Genomic DNA, 16,159 nt, shown 5'->3' with positions numbered 1-16,159 from the left:
TCTCAGCATCTTCCTTCTTCATGCAGAAGTAAATTGATGCAAATTGACATCATGYTTTGTTTACATTCTATTTTAAAATTTCATTAGTGGGCACATGGCTAGGGCAATAATTCCCCATAAGATGCACAGTACTGCCAGGTTGCTCTTTTATTTGTTCCCAGACACAGTAAATGAATTATTGGCATCCATAGAGAGGCTGTAGCTCTGCAGTGACACCTTGCTCCATGCCCTTCATGCATGTAGGGAGCCCTGCTCCAGTGCAAAGAAGGAAATAGGCCCCTGACCATCCATCTGCCAGGACTTATCCTATTTTTTTACCAGGAAGCTGCACTGATCCATCCCATGAGCATTGATGCAGCCCCATCACCTGAGTGCTCTAAGCCCTGCCCTACCTTGCCTTGAGCCTTCAGTGGTGAGAGGCTGGGAATACCYACAGACCTGTAAATTCAGCACCAAAATTTGCTTAAGGGATAATGTCAGTGCAATACAGTGTGTGACAGCATAATGGCCTCCTGACACAATAAAACTGCCAAAAAGAAGCCAAGCAGTTTATAGATAATAAATGTCAAACGYAGGTAGGTGTTTATTTTCGGAACATCACAAGCCTATTACCCTGTCAGACCCTCCTGTTTCGATTTCTTTATTTCCATTACAGTAAATGAATAAAGAACAGTAAGGAATGAGATGTCCTGCAGGCCAATCACAGGCTTGTTCAGCCTGAAGGCTGCAGAAAGCCACTGCTTTACCTCAATGTGTGTTTTTTTGAGCAGCTGCCTTGCTCTGGTTCACTGACACATGAGCTTCAGTTGCACAGAAAGCCCTGCACCTCTTCCAGGAGGTGTTTGTGTTCCCATCTTGAAGTTCTGGCTGCTRTTAAACCTTTTAATCCTGTTAATCTTCCTTCTGGTGAAGGGGGGACACACRGAGGGGAAACAAGGAGAAAATGTTTATTCCTGCGTCACTCTGCTGGCATCTGAATCAGCTTGGCAGAGGTGACAATTAAAGGGTCTCTGGAGGGGGTAGGTGAGGGTTCTGGCAGAGTCAAACAGGACATTTTTGTGTAGATATGATCACTGTGAATTTTTAGAAGTGGATAATGGGTATCTCCATTTTTGTCCATATTGCAAATAAATTTGCGTTGAGTAAAACCAATGTCATCTTTTTCATAGAATCACAGAATCACGGCACAGTTTGAGTTGGAAGAGACCATAAAGTTCCAAATGTCCTGCCATGGACTGGGACATCTTCCACTATCCCAGGTTGCTCCAAGCCCCATCCAACCTGGCCTTGAACACTTCCAGGGAAGGAGCATCCACAACTCCAGGCTACCTGTGCCAGTGCTTCACCACCCTCATGGTAAAGAATTTTTTTGGACAAATGCTCCCTCAGATGAGCACTTTGCACTGTTTACTCATCTTCTGTTGTTGTATTCTTGAAGGTGATGGTATTTATTAATTTCTAATTATCTATATATCCATACTCTACATTTGTGTTTAGCTATTAAAAAATTTGCTATTAATTATTATTATTGCTATTATTRTAATTATTAAACAATAAGTACTATACTGGTGAAAAGGATCTGTGCCCCAAAAGATGGCACGGTCTGTTGCTGAACAAAGAAAAGTAGAAAAAGAGCTGATTGTGCTTTTATTTGCTGCTGCACATAACAAAATTCAGAGTTGCTGTAGCGGGCAGGATGTCATGAACAGGCCATGGCAGTGTGGGTCTGGAGAATGGATAGAAAGAGAAACAAGCAGGAGGATCTGAAATGGGGTGAAAAGTGTTTCCGAAGGAAAATTCACTGAGAAGTAAATACCATCATGCAAGAAGAATGCTGTGGTGACATTTGATCTCACAAACATTATTTATTTTGTGTGCAGCTTTCCATTCAGCACCTACGTGAAGTCAAAAGGCCTCCAGAAAAAGCAGCATGACTAAGGGAACTCTTGGCAGATTTCCTGTGCAGAGAATGCCAAGGGCACAGGATTGACCTTCAGACTTCACTCTGCTCCCTTTCTCTTCCTTCACTGGTTTTTCTGAGATTGCTCCACCTTCTCTTGAGGKAATGGCATTGCACTTAGATTTTTTTGCTCTCCTTCTTTCTTTGTAACTGAAACAAAAACACCCAAGACCAAAACCCCTCACAGAGGAGCGTTGATCTGGACGTGAGCGCTAATATTCCATGCACAGCAGTCTGGACTTTAGCACATGGACTGCCTAGGAATGGCTGAGTATCTGATGATCAGAATTTGGAAAATGCACTTCTAGGGAGAAGATGGACCTGGGCACCAAGAGAAAGGTCAGAGTGTCAGGATAAGGCTGTTTCAGGAGTRTCTCATGGTAGATGGATGTTAGATGGTAGATGCAGTTCCTTGTTCTTGCTGGACTCTTAATTGATCTGCCCCCAGAGCCTTGGTAATTAACATTGATACAGAAGGGGAACAGATTTACTGRAACATTCTATGATTTCTGCCCACAGGGATCCTTCCATGCTCTTTCTGACTGGCTCTTTCACCCCARCTGCAAGGGGTGATGTTTTTGGAAACCAGCCTGGATGAACAATGGCCCCTGACTACACAAGAGACATTTACAGCCTCTGAGAGCACAGTCATCTCACCTGACTGCAACCACCTTTACATGGGCAGGTAATAGGACAAGAAAGACAAGAAGGAACAGTTTCAAACTAAAGAGGAAGATTTTAATAGATTTTGAAAAAAAAAGCCAAAAAAAAAAATCTTTTACTGTAGAGGATGGTGGGGCCCTGGCACAGGGTGCCCAGAGAGTCTGTGGCTGCCCCATCCCTGGAAATGTCCAAGGACAGGTGGGATGGGCTTGGACAATCTGGGATAGTGGAAGGTGTCCCTGACTCTGGCAGGAGGGCTGGAATGGGATGATCTTTAAGGTCCCTTCCATCCCAAACCATTCTGCGATTCCCTGATAGGAAGGGCAGGGGTCTGGTCTGAACAAACCATYGAGGAGCCATCAAAGCTTCTGGAGACAGACAGTCATGTCCAAAGGCTGTGTMATCCCCATCTAAAATSAGTTAAAAATCTAAGATSAACCTCCTGGTGAAGATGTCTTTYTGATGATTATTAAGGGACTTATTAMCTCGATMAGACTAGGCAMAGACTTTTAAACAGCCAAAGTTATGTGAGTTACAGCCCATCCTATAAATAAATTTCATTACTTCTTATTGCGTATTATTTCAATATTGTAATGTGAAATGCACTCTGTAAACTGAAATCAAAGGAAAAATGAATAGGTGATAAAATTATGAAAGTTAATTATATCAGATGAAATGATGGGATTTTCAATTATGTTTTTATTTCAATATTAACTGTCCTTAATATTTAATTTTAAAATCTGACACTTCTGTTAATCTACTCAGAATAAGATAGGACTYAGATATTACTTCCATTTATATAAATAATTTAAACTAATTTCAAGAAGTTCAGGGTTCTTACCAAAGTTATAAAAAACGTGAAATCACTTAAACTGTGGAAAAAACTGAGCAAGTAGCAGGAAGTAGGAATTTAGGAATCAAAAAGTGGGGAAAATTCTTTATTTGTGTCTGGAAGGATGACATTTGCTATGGTGATGCTGTCATAAAACMTTATGGAATTCTGAAACTGTCTGTTCCATCTATTTGTACATATCATAGTTTAGCTTAATCACAGATGCAAATCATGTCATTAAAAGCTCTCCAGCCCTGCTTATGCATCTAGAACATTTAAGATAATTTTATTTAACTAATAAAAATTATTTTTAAAACCCTTGGTTTCTRTACTTTAATTAAATTCCTGGATCCCTGTGAAAGTCATTTGGCTCCTACTATGCAAGGGGAGGGGAAGTTAATTACATCTTTAGAAAATAAGGAATTTGTCATTCACACTTTTTCAGCAAAACAGATGTGAAAAAACAGATAACCCAAATCAGGGTATTCTGGGTTATTCTGAATATTKTGTTATGTAAATACATACAGATACAGAATATCTAATGTTTGCAAAAGCGTGTCCCAGATTCTGTGGCCCACTGAAGGTGAACATAAGAACATATATAAATATATATGCTAAAAGTATTTCTTCCTTTCTCTTCATGTTTTAGGGGAAAAAAAGCACTATCTATGTTTTCATTTTTTAATCCCTGAGGAGGGTAAGGCTGGAGAAATACAATCTGCTCCAAAGGTGATGAGTTTTGCATCCACAGTTCAATTCAGGGAATATCAGGAAAGTCATAGCAGACTCCTAAAATCTTCTGATGATGGAGTTTTGGCCCCTTCCCCAGGCAGCTGGTGCCAGCACTCGCCTGTTTTGTGTTAGAAGGTCTTGGTGCCATGTCCAACAAACTCCTTGATAGAGTTTCATGTTATCCCAGTCACCAAGATTGGGCAACACACATTAATTCTTTCTTCTTTTATATCTGCTTTCCCATATATTCAGAAAAAGACCACTGTGTTTCCTTGGTTCTTTGCCTTTGCAYACACATTCTGCGAGGAATATTCTCAGAGGGACCAGTACTGTCCCAAGAGGATGAAAAACAGGTAGACCATAAAGAACTGAGAAGTTTGCAGAGGGGGGATGGTTTAGGATTAGGGACATATCTCATAAACACTCAGGAAGGAGAAGGAGTGTGATATTGGTGGTGAGGCCCTGGCAGAAATTGCCAGAGAAGCTGGGGATGCCTCTGGATCCCTGGGAGTGTTCAAGGCTGGGTTGAYCAGGGCTTGAAGCAACCTGGGATAGTGGAAGRTGACCCTGCCCMTGGCAGGGGATTGGAATTGGATGACTTTTAAGGTCCCTTCCAACCCAAACCATTCTATGATTCTGTCACGATTCTGTGATTCTCAGAGTATCACATCACATTCAGTATCTTGGTCCTAATATGCAAAGTGCTTCATGATCTTGGCATGGCATTCCTAAAAGACAAATTAATTTCTGTCCTTTTGGCAAGACAGAGCCATTCAGAAAAAAAAAAGAGAGCAATCAGGTTGACTTATAGCAGAGCTCTGTGTGATTAGTTTACTGAAATTCTGCTTCATAATCCCTCCCCATGGGAGAGTGTGACACTGGAATCAGCTCAGCAAAGATGAAAGAGGCTCTTCATGGGTTTCATAACCATTKCAGCAGGGCAGCTTGACTTGATGGGACATAGAAACAGAAATATTTAAACAGAGGTAAATTTGGTTTTGAAAAGTTTTGTTTATCTTTTATTGCAATTTAATTAAAAGCCATTTATAGCAAATGATGAAGTTTCTGCTGCAGCAAGTTACTCAGGCAATCATTTTCATGCTGATGATAACAGAATCTTGACGTCAAACCCAATAATTAACCCCAGCAAAGAAYATCAGAGAAAAATTATTGACTGAGGCATCAATTCATGGTTTGTTGACGTATGGCATCTCATGCCATGCAGTGGAACCTGCTTGTWCTGAAGTCGGTCTGATACATTTTGAGGTTGTTTCTTGGATAAATGGCATGAGAGAAGGGGGCTCTGATTCCTGAAACTTGCTGTCCTACAGATGTGAATTTGTAAAGGAGAGAGAGAGGACTGCAATGACAGAGTTCTTCACAGCCTGGGAAAGCACAGAGGCTGTGATGATTTATGTCCCTGTTGGGATGGGAGTAGAAGATGACAATCACTTTATATCAGCCTGGCTTATCTTGTATCCTCATGGTTTCTCATGTATAAKCAATGGAAATGGCTCTTCAACAAATGAAACATAAGTGACCTTTTTTGTCCAAAATGTAGAAAATAAAGTTTAGAGCAGACTGTCATAACACAGCATTGAGACAGGATCTTTCAAACAGCAACTTATCCTTGAGCTGTTCACTCAGAATTAAAATTTCAGCTTTGGACCACACTTGCCCAGATCAAATTTATTTCTGGCTCATCTCTCTATAATTTTCAGCAACGCTGATGTTAAACCATATCAGGCCTTAAGGTGTAAGCAGCAGGATTAAGTGACATGTCTTAGAGACACATTCCATGTGATGTTGGACTCTTTTGAAAACTACTCTATTTTTTTTTTCTTTGAAACGTGCTCAGATTGTGATGAAGTGAAGTGAAGAGTCATTCTCCCTATTTGATCATCCTCATAATTCACACTACTTGGTAATATTAGACCAAGGAAACAGTCTTGACAAATCTGCCAAGTATATCCATTTGGAAAACAAACTCATGCATGATAATTACTTTCAGGTAGTCATTTTCTGACCAGTTTTCCACTCATTTTCCACCCACTTTAGATTTAGCATGACCATCTTTCTCCAGTTTATTTGTGGTAAAATAACATTAAACAATATTAGCAGACATCCTACAGTCTAGTACTTAACTACTGCTTTTAGCAGCCCTGAAGCCTGCTGCAGAAGGAACTGATGMTTTTTTTCTTTACAAAACCATTTATCTGCTCATTTCCTTCTGTGAGCTTTCAGGTAGTTATTGTTTCATTACCTCTGGTTGACCGGTCAGTAGTCTTTGGCTTACTATTCCTCCCCTTCCTTTTAAAAAATGTCCACTCTATTTGCTTTTTCCTATCTTATGGGACCTTACCAAACTTCTAGGAGTTCACAGACATCTGAAAAAAATTCCAAGATGTTTTCCATCTGTTATCTGAGAATCCAATTTAAATGAATCTAAGTGTTCTCACAACCTCTTCTACTTCTATTCTTCTTTAATTTGTATTCCTCTGTTTCTGGCAACACTTTTTTAGCCATCTGATCTGATCACAGCTCACCCTCTTGTTGMAAATAGAAGCAAAAATGTTATCAAATATTTATAATATTTTGATGATGAGTCAAGAGGTTCCAGTCTAAGAAAATGTTAATTAGTGTGATGTACTCCAGTGTATCTTCCCTCATGGCATGGTCTGAACCATCAGACACCTGAGGTCTTTGGTGGGRGTTAGGACCCACCAAAGGCAAAAGTTGCTTAAGGGAGATGGTTTTAGAGATCCACTAAATGCAGATGGAGAAGGAGGGGGAAAGGACAGGGGGATCCCACAGTGAGAGAGACTGTAGTGAGTGTCAAACTTCCCATGAGCAGGTGAGCTTTGTGTCAGGTCAAAATTGCCAGCTGATCTCCTCCTTGTTCTGTGCTAATTCTGACATTTCAAAATTAACAGGTTCATTTGAGACTGGGGCTTTTTTTATTCTGCAGTTGCCACCTCTGTCTTCTCCTCCGTATTCCTCCCATTGAGGTTGTTTCCAATGACATCCCTGACACAGTTACTGAACACAATCAGAAAAAAAAGARAGAGGCTCTATAAAGCACAGGAAAAATTACATACAGTCTGAGGTATCTTGCATGGCCAAGAGTGTCTCAAGGAATGTTTTCCAAAAGGCCAGAATCCAGGGGATGTTCCAAAGCCTTGTGAATAATACGTGTCAATAATAAAAGACAAATTATATCTTCTGGGAAAGTCACAGTAGGATCAATAACAGGACTGATATGGTGGGGGGGAAGGAGAAAAATTAATGAAGAATAAATAAATAAGAGGGAATGTAATTAATTAATACTAGTCACCAAAATTTTGCAGAAAACATCTCATAAAACAAATGTAATTTAAATATTTGATGATTTTCCAAGGATGGCTAATTAAGGTAATAACAAAGCTATAATCTGTTTAGAGTTCAGTCTGGTGTTTGACTTTATGCTGCATAACATTTTGATTAAAAAATTGGCTCCACATCTTATTAGTAAAGCAAATGATATGAGATTAAGAAGAGGATGATGCGCAGACCTGCAAGAGGGTTTKTCAAAATGGGAAACTGTGATGGAGRGAGGATGCTCTTCATGGGGTTCTGCACAGACTGTTGCTAGGTCTGGTGCTATCCCATGTTTGTGGAAGGTTGGCTGCAATGCCCTTTGGTTGGACTCAATSATCTTARTATCTTCTCCAATYGTAATAACTCTGATTGTTCTTATATCTCTTTCCCTTAGGAGGGATCCAGTTTTCCTGGGTTGACTTTAACCAACAGCTGGAATTTTGGCTCCTTTCAGAGCAGTCCTACAATAAGTACTCAAATTCCCAGGTGAGTAGTGATGACAGGYGCCTTGAAGCCCTTGTAAAGCCCCACTTTATCTAATTTAGGTGATTGAATTTAGGCAAGCMAGATATCTCCCTGGAGGCCTCCAGAGCACCCTGTCTATCTTCACCGACCATGTGAGGAATTCAGCTCTTCTTTTGGGAGAAACTTGACACCGAGTCAGATAAACTGGATCATGTCCCCTTGGATCACTTGGCCTATATAAATCTAGTCTCARCTGATAGAGAAATTTGTATCATTCACTCAGCCTTTCTTGCTTTTAAGTTCTTTAATTTAGTCCTGTGTTACAAAAACCTGATGCCACACATGGGAATCATCTTTACTCTATACAGTATAGCATGTGCTGTGTCAAGAGTTAAGRGCATCCAGAGTTTTCATTAAGGACAAAATATGACCTGAATTAAATTCTTGCTTTGCCAGGAATTKAGGGCATGAAAATTGAATTTCCAGCTGGTGTAAGTGGAGACAAAATCTCCGAGTTGCTAGTTTTATGAAGAMATAAGAGCCTTTCCTTTTTCTAACACTCTGTTTTTCTTTTCTCTTTGCCTGTGTCTTAGTTCCAGTCATTCATAATCCGCTCTCCTATTTTTCTATTTTATAGCCATCCCACAGGAGTAATGTGAAATATAACCAATCAGTATTTGTAAAGCACTTTGARGCTATCAGGTGGAAGGAAGTGTATAAATGCAAATTGTTACGATTGCTCTTACATCGCTGCCAAGGGGCCTGCAAACAGAATCAGGTCCCCATATATTCAGATATACACAGACTTAGTCACATCTCACAAAAGCAGCCAGAAGATACAAGCAGAGGAAGCATTAGAGGATAGAAGTTTAATAAAATATAGGAATAGGTCATTTAGGGATTGTTTATGAGTTCAAGACTGAACCACTGTTCTGTCACAGATTTTTGYTCACTTTTGCTTCTAGCACAGTCCTCAATACCTGCTTTTGGAGTATTATCTCACTGTGCTGTCTGTACTGGTTTATGCTGCTCWTGGTGCAGTGACCTGGTCATTCTGGGCTCCTCTTGCACTCGGYGTAATCCCACACAGCTTTTGTGGAGCACTCTCCATGACTGTGGTCAGACAGCCACTCAGTGACAAGTAGATCTCACATGATGAGACAAAATTATGACCGAGTGTTTCTCGCCACCGATTAYGCATTGTCTGGGGCAGACCCAGACAACTGTCCCAGATGTTGGCATCTACATTTGATTAGGCAAATCCCATCCTGTAATTACCTCTGTCAGCAGTTTAAATGCTGCCAGGGAACATTCCCAAGCACTGGAATGCAATCATCTATATTCTTCAGTTTTAGAATGGTGCCTGGAATTATTTTGGCCCGAAACAACCAGCACTTTCCCARTGCATTCCTGAGAGTGGCTCAGGATCTGTTCCGAGTGATGGGTTTGGATGCAGCTGCCCTATTCCAGAAACAGGGATATTTCATTGCTATGGACACTGACAGCATGTGCCAGCTGGACCCAGAGCTGGAAACTGGACCCTGGCAATGCTTGGTTTAYCAGGAGAGTCATACCCACAGCTCAACCCCCATCACAACTGTGACTGGGAACACTCAGTGGTTCACAAAAATGTGTCCTGAAGTCCCAAATTGACAGAACATTTACAGCACTGATGGATCAAAGCCTTTTCAGTACCATTCAGTGGGAATAGTGTGGCAAAGGCAGGAACAAGACCATAACCCCTGCATTCAAATGCTTCACACTCCTACAACCACAGCCACATTGGGATCGGTTTGGGTTTTGGATTGGTTTCCTTCCTGTTTGTRTTCTTGGACCAGTTTTGTTGCTGTTGCTTTGGGTTTGTTTGTTTGTTTGTTTGTTCTTTATTAGTTTTGGTTTGGTTTTGTAGTTTTGGTTTTGGTATGGGTTTGTGGATCTGGTTTGGTTGGTTGGTTTTTTGTTTTTTTTTTTTCAAATGTTGCATTGCTCTGTAAAAGACAGCAAGAAAGAAGCTGTGCTGATACATTTTGCATGGACTCATGACCATGTAGGTTTGTTACTCATGAAACAAGTTCTCTGGCTCCCTGTTATAAATATCTTAAAGCAACGCAGCTTTTAGGAGTAATAAAGTACATTATCTTCAGCCTCCTCTCCTAAGCAATAAATTAATTAGCTCTCATATTCCTTTTTACCTCTCATTGAAACCACCATGCCCTCATGACGTTTAAAAGCCAACAGCACCACTAGGAGAGATTTATTGCATTTCTCTCGATTTCATGTCAGTCTAAAGGAATAAAGTCCTGGATTGGGCTTCTCTTTGCTCCTCCTCATCAGTTTCTGCAGCAGTTTCTCTCCCCACGCTCATCCCTGCCCTCTCAGGGCTCACRGCAAAGGCCACCTCAGGCCATCTCCAAAACAGCAGAATAAGGGCACAGAATCAGCAGAGGCAGCTGCAATAAAGGAGAAATGAGAAGCCTCTCAGGAGGATATTTTATGAAGGTGGTCTCCCCTACAAGATCTRTGGTGTTGCCTTTCAATCCTGATGCCACCTTTGTAAACTGAAATAACACTGCTGTGTGGCATCACCCTCTGATCTGGGCTAAAGGACAACACTGCCCTCCATCCTCCATGAGCAGGTGAAATAACACAAGGCAAGCATCCAAGATGTTGTCAGAGCAAAAATTAATACCATCTATTTTCTTACTGGGATTCCTGTGCTTAGGAGAGGATTTCCGCCTTCCTCTGGAACCGCAACATTAAAAATACATTGCAGTGCTTTCCCCAGTCAGTTTGAAAACCCACAGAATAAATTTGGTGTCTGTGTGAAGCTCTCACAGAGGACGTGGGTAGCAGGTATAATTGACAGTGCCTCAGATCTCCATCTAGGGATGGGTGGTAGCAGACACCTTTGTTTTCAAARTACTTTTCCAAGTAGGCAGGGCCATGAAAATCAAGTCATATGGTGACAAAAGCAATGAATATTCATTGTTTGCCTTTTATAATAGTAGGAAGCACAGCAGCAAGAGCTGAAAAGATGGGGTTTAATTTTTGCAGAAGTGATAAGGAACACATGTGGGAGTGCGTTTGTTTGATTTTTTCACTCATCTGAGGTAGCTTCCTCAGTCATTTCCATTTTCTCCAGATGAATCAATATTTTCTCTCTCACAAAAGAAAACAAAACCACAACTTAACCTCCCCACCCACACAGAACATATTACTTAACTGCCTGCTGCTCCCAGCTATCTTCGCAAGCTGTGTTCCTGTAGCATTTTAATTTTTCAACCCTCTCAAGAAATATAATAACATTAACATTATGCATTTTATGATGCTCTTACTTGTTACAGATCTTGCAGTTCTTTCCTAACCCTGGGAGGTTTATATCAGGTTACAGTGTGAATTAGCTATAAAAGCTTAGAAAATGGCAAGGATATCTTTGCAACCAAAAGAAAACCCGAACAGAAGAAAAACCTGTCTCTGTCTTTCTAATAAATTTCCAAGAAAGTGTCTCATTTTTGGTTAAAAAACCTGAAATTTAATAAGATTTTCAGAATCAGTTAGGGGAAAAAATATTTTAAATATGTTTCCAAAAGCTGGATTTTTGAATGAACAAGTTTTTCTTTACAAAACTAAACTTGTATGAGAGACAAAACAATCTGCTCAATGTAGAATAAAGCACTAGGTTTACACCCAATATTTTTCAAAATCTGCTTTTCACATGTGAAAGAAATCACCAAGTTAATCCAACAAATATCAACSCTTTACAAGCCCTGGCCTGGCAATCTTTACTCATGTGAGCAGCATTTCTGTAACTTCCCCAACTGCTCTGCAGCTACTTAAGGAAATAGAACCCAGCTGAGGGAATAAAACTTTTGCAATAAAGCTGAATACTTGAAAATATATCAATAAAAGACCCAGTACTTGTTTCCTCCCATAGCAGAGACTCAAAGGCTCTTTAGCTTCTACTCTTTTACTATGACCACTGCAGCCTCCTGTGCCTTTTCTGACAGCCCACACTTTTCAGCAGTGTCGTGTGTTTCTGTATAAAATCTCCAGTGCCAGTGGGTGCAGGTTTCTGATCCTACAGGGCCTGACATCCTCCCTGAAAGGCACYTCAGTGTTTCATTCCCTCTACTTCTTCAGCTGGAAGGGTTTTCTCAACTGTTTTCAAGACCACCACATAGCACAGGAACAGCCAATTCAACCAGAGTAACCACGCGTTTTGCTTTGCATTTTTTTCCCTGAAAGGTCACCCCAGTTCTTGCAACCTTTCTCCATGCTCTCATCCCCCACTAGGATAAACAACCACCTCTGTCCCCCCCTTCCCATCTCTGCCCTCCCTGTGCAGTGCTGGCCCTGCTGTTCAATGAAGTTCAGAACTAAAATGAGAATTCCTGAGGGATTGTTTTTCTTAAAATTCACATTTCTAAAACTGTAGAGCTCATTTAAGTTTTATTTTCTCAGTTTGAGCTAGAAAGCCATAAAAGTGTATCAACATGAACTACTTGTTAGTCTGAAGTTTGTTTTACTTACTCGCATATACACAGCCTCTGTGTCTATTCTGAGCTATCCCACTGCATTATTTTTTTCATTATTTAATGTCTTTTTATAYCATTAATTTTTACTGTATCCACCCAGCTATTAAACCATAACAATTTCAAATCACTGTGTCGATAGAACCGTTTATGCTTTTATTTGTTTTTGGATCTCCATACGGCACTCTGGCTCCTGGGCATGCAATACTCTTTGTCCAGTACCCAATCAGTGCACCTATGCCAACCCCTCAAGCCTGGTGATAATTCTTGTTTGAACTCTTGTGTCTCAGTAGCCCTTTGAGCTGAACACCTTCCACCAGTGCAACCTCATCAGAGAATCAGAGGGACTGYTCCCATCCTCCTTGCTTTAGGGTACCCTGCGAGTAAATTTGTTTTGCTTTGACTTTCTGCTCTGTAATGCCTTTTCCAAAACCATGTCCACCTTGCCCTCTGCCGTTATTCTCTTTGTACTGAATCATTTGCTTCCAAAGTTATCTCCTTTCTGGGAATAGGCAACTTCAATTATTTTCCTCAGACARATCTGCACTTTTTCCAAGCTGAATCCTCTCAAATGTTTTGGTGTTTTTAGTTACTTTTTGTGGTTTGCTATTTCTCTGAGACTCCAGTGAACCATCACTCAGTTCCCCCAGCTAACATCCCTGACATGTCTGTTATTCCACTTTAAAGAGGATTCATTGGATGACACCAGGGAGGATATAAATATCAGCATATCCCAGCACTGTTCTCAGAAAAGGTGCTGATTCCCTGCTTGTTTCTGAGACGYGCTTCAAGCTGACTTTTTAGATCCTCCATGGATTTTGCCATTTGGGATGACCAATATAATGCATTGCTCACTTTATCATCCATGTTACCTGCGGGGTAGCACTTGCAGGCTCTCTCAGATCATCTGTATCTAGGCCACTACACAAAAACCGCCTGAATTTGAAAGGCGCGACTTGCTCGCAGCACCCATTCAAAATCTAAAAATTAAGCCAGTTTTACAGCACTAATGCCAGATTACACGATTTAGCACTAATGCCAGATTATTGTTGCTGTGTACTCCCAGGGACAGGCAASAGCAGCTGGCAGTGCCCTTTGGCACTGTGCTTTATTTTCCTGCTCAGGAAGGAAGCAGCATGAACTCAGTCCCACCTTTCACTGCACATCTTTCCCTGCCCCCTGTTTGTACGGTCAGTGTTTCAGCCAGGCCCTGTCAGAATCCTCCACTGCAGCTTCCTGGCAGTTGTTGTCCTGGTGCTGTCCAAGATCTCGAGAAGCTGCAGAAAAAAATCATCCTTTGCCATATGTAATTCAGGCACTGGAGGGACCTGCCTGTCCCAGGGTGGTCCAGCCAGCTTATGCTGTGCTCCTGAACTGCTCCTGTGGCCACTGGCTGTGACCATCTCAGTTACTGACTGCGACCTGACAGGTCAACGGGGAATGGTTTTAAGCTGAARAAAGTGTAGATTTAGATTAGATATTAGGAAGAAATTCTTTAMTGTGAGGGTGGTGAGTCGCTGGAATAAATTGTTCAGAGAAGTTGTGGACGCCCCATCCCTGGAAGTGTTCAAGGCCGGGTTGGATGGGACTTTGAGCAGCCTGGGATAGGGGAAGGTTGAAACAAGATGTTCTTTAAAGTCCTTTAGAACCCACACCATTCTGTCATTTTATGGTCTAGCCAAGCTCCTGAGCAATGATCAGCTCTGTGAAGGAYTCACTGGGCAAGGCCACAGCAACCAAGAGAAGGGATTCCAGGTTTCTCCCTGCCAGCTCAGATCCCAACACCATCTCAGTCACAGGAGMAACGAGTGCCAAGGACCCAAAGGCTCCAGGCCCAGAAATCTCTGCCACCCCCATCTTAGACATGGTCACACACTCKGTCAAGGGCTGTTACAAGCCTGAATGTGCAGAAATTAGGAATCAGGCTCTGGCTTCCCACTCAAGGTCTCCCTTCTGTGTGTAAGTACAAAGGCTTTGCATTTAGACTTTATTCACTGGGAGCACTCAACCATTGGTTTAAGTACATCATAAAACAGACAAAGAGCTATAATATGTACCAATGGAGCTTAACCTTTCCTGGGGCTGTTGAGGAAGGCAGTACCTTAAGATGTGCAAATAGATGGCTGACAGGGCCTTTTCTGCAGAACTTCCCACCTTAGGCCTCTCCTTGTTGTCTGTAAGACCTCCAATCCACATCTGCAGATCAAAACTATCTAGGCTACTAAACAAAAAGTGCCTGAATTTGAAAGTCATGATGTGCTTGCAGCACCCAATTAAATACTTAAAAATTAAGCCAGTTTTACCAAGGCAGTTGTTTCCACTCTTCTGAAGGGCTTCAGGCTCCCAATCTGAATCACATCTGCAACCTAATACAGGCCCTCCGAAATTGTCACATATGGGCTCCTTCTCTGCAAGTCCTGTTCATCCACAGAGAGTCACAGAGTCAGAGGACGATTAAGGTTGGAAAAGACCTTAAAGATCATCAAGTCCAACCATTAGTAGCAGAAGAAGTGTAGGGGTGTCAGCATGAAAGGGATTGCTGAATGTGCTGTTTCTTCTCCAAAACACTGATAAATACTTCAAGCTGAGCACAGCCTGCTGTTCATGTAGTACTGAATCAGGCACTGACATTTTTGAGCTCTTCACTTTGCACTCACCCTCCCGTTTCTGTTGGGGTTTGTTAGGGAAGAGCCTTGTTCTCTCAAACTTTGCAMAGTGTCCTTGGTCCCATCTCAAAATAAGTAATTTCTGCTTGATGAAACTCACTAAAACATAGCAGAAATCTGGTGAAAGAGGAGACACCGAGCAAAGAGCTGCATTTTTTTTTGGTTTTGCTTTTTACTTACATTTATGGGATTTAGAATCACAAGCCAAGGATAAAGCTCCTGCAAAGCCAGCCTGCCTTTCCTCCTGCCTTTGCTGCAAGGAGCTGTCAGCTCTGCTGGGCTGGACCTGCTGTCCCGAGCAGTCCTGGCTTAGGCTCCCAGAGGAGCAGWGCTTGCTGCCTGGAGAGTTAGTGGGCAGCTCGCCTGCTGCAAATGCATTTCTCTGCTGCTCTCCTTTGGTCCGAAGGAGCTGCAGAATTTTCTTCCTCTTATGTAATGGTCTGCTGGTGTCTTTGCTTGGAAAACCTCTTTTTCAGCTGGAGGGTGTCAGGAGCCGTGTCCTACCTCTCTTGGGTCACTGCTGAGAGAGCAGCTGCCCGAGGGAGATGTGCCAGGGTGTGGGCAGCAGAAAGGAGCAGCTCCTCTCCCCTTCCTCCCCTTGTGTCCAGCAGTTCCAGGGGTCACTCTCCTCCTCCTAGGAGCACGGGGCAGCTCCAGCTGGGCGACCCCGGGCAGCAGATGGGGGAAAGGGGAAATTTGGGCTGGGAGCTCTGCCTGGAACGGTGTGTGCCGTGTGCCGTGTGCCCCCCGCTCCCCGAGAGCCACAGCCCGGCTGGGGCAGAGCCGAGTGCGGGGGGGATGCGATGGGACCGGGGGGCGAGAGCGGAGCGCGGCGGGGGAATGGGGGGGATGGGACAGCGGGATGGGAGCGGAGAGCAGCGGGGGGATGCGGTGGGACAGCGGGATGGGAGCGGAGAGCAGCGGGGGGATGCGGTGGGACAGCGGGATGGGA

The sequence above is a fragment of the Malurus melanocephalus genome, unplaced genomic scaffold (assembly GCF_030028575.1).
Source record: "Malurus melanocephalus ecotype Western Australia unplaced genomic scaffold, MMel_1.1 scaffold_363, whole genome shotgun sequence".
Classification (NCBI taxonomy): Eukaryota; Metazoa; Chordata; class Aves; order Passeriformes; family Maluridae; genus Malurus; species Malurus melanocephalus.
The sequence above is the reverse complement of the archived record's forward strand: the minus strand, read 5'-3'. Positions refer to the sequence as shown.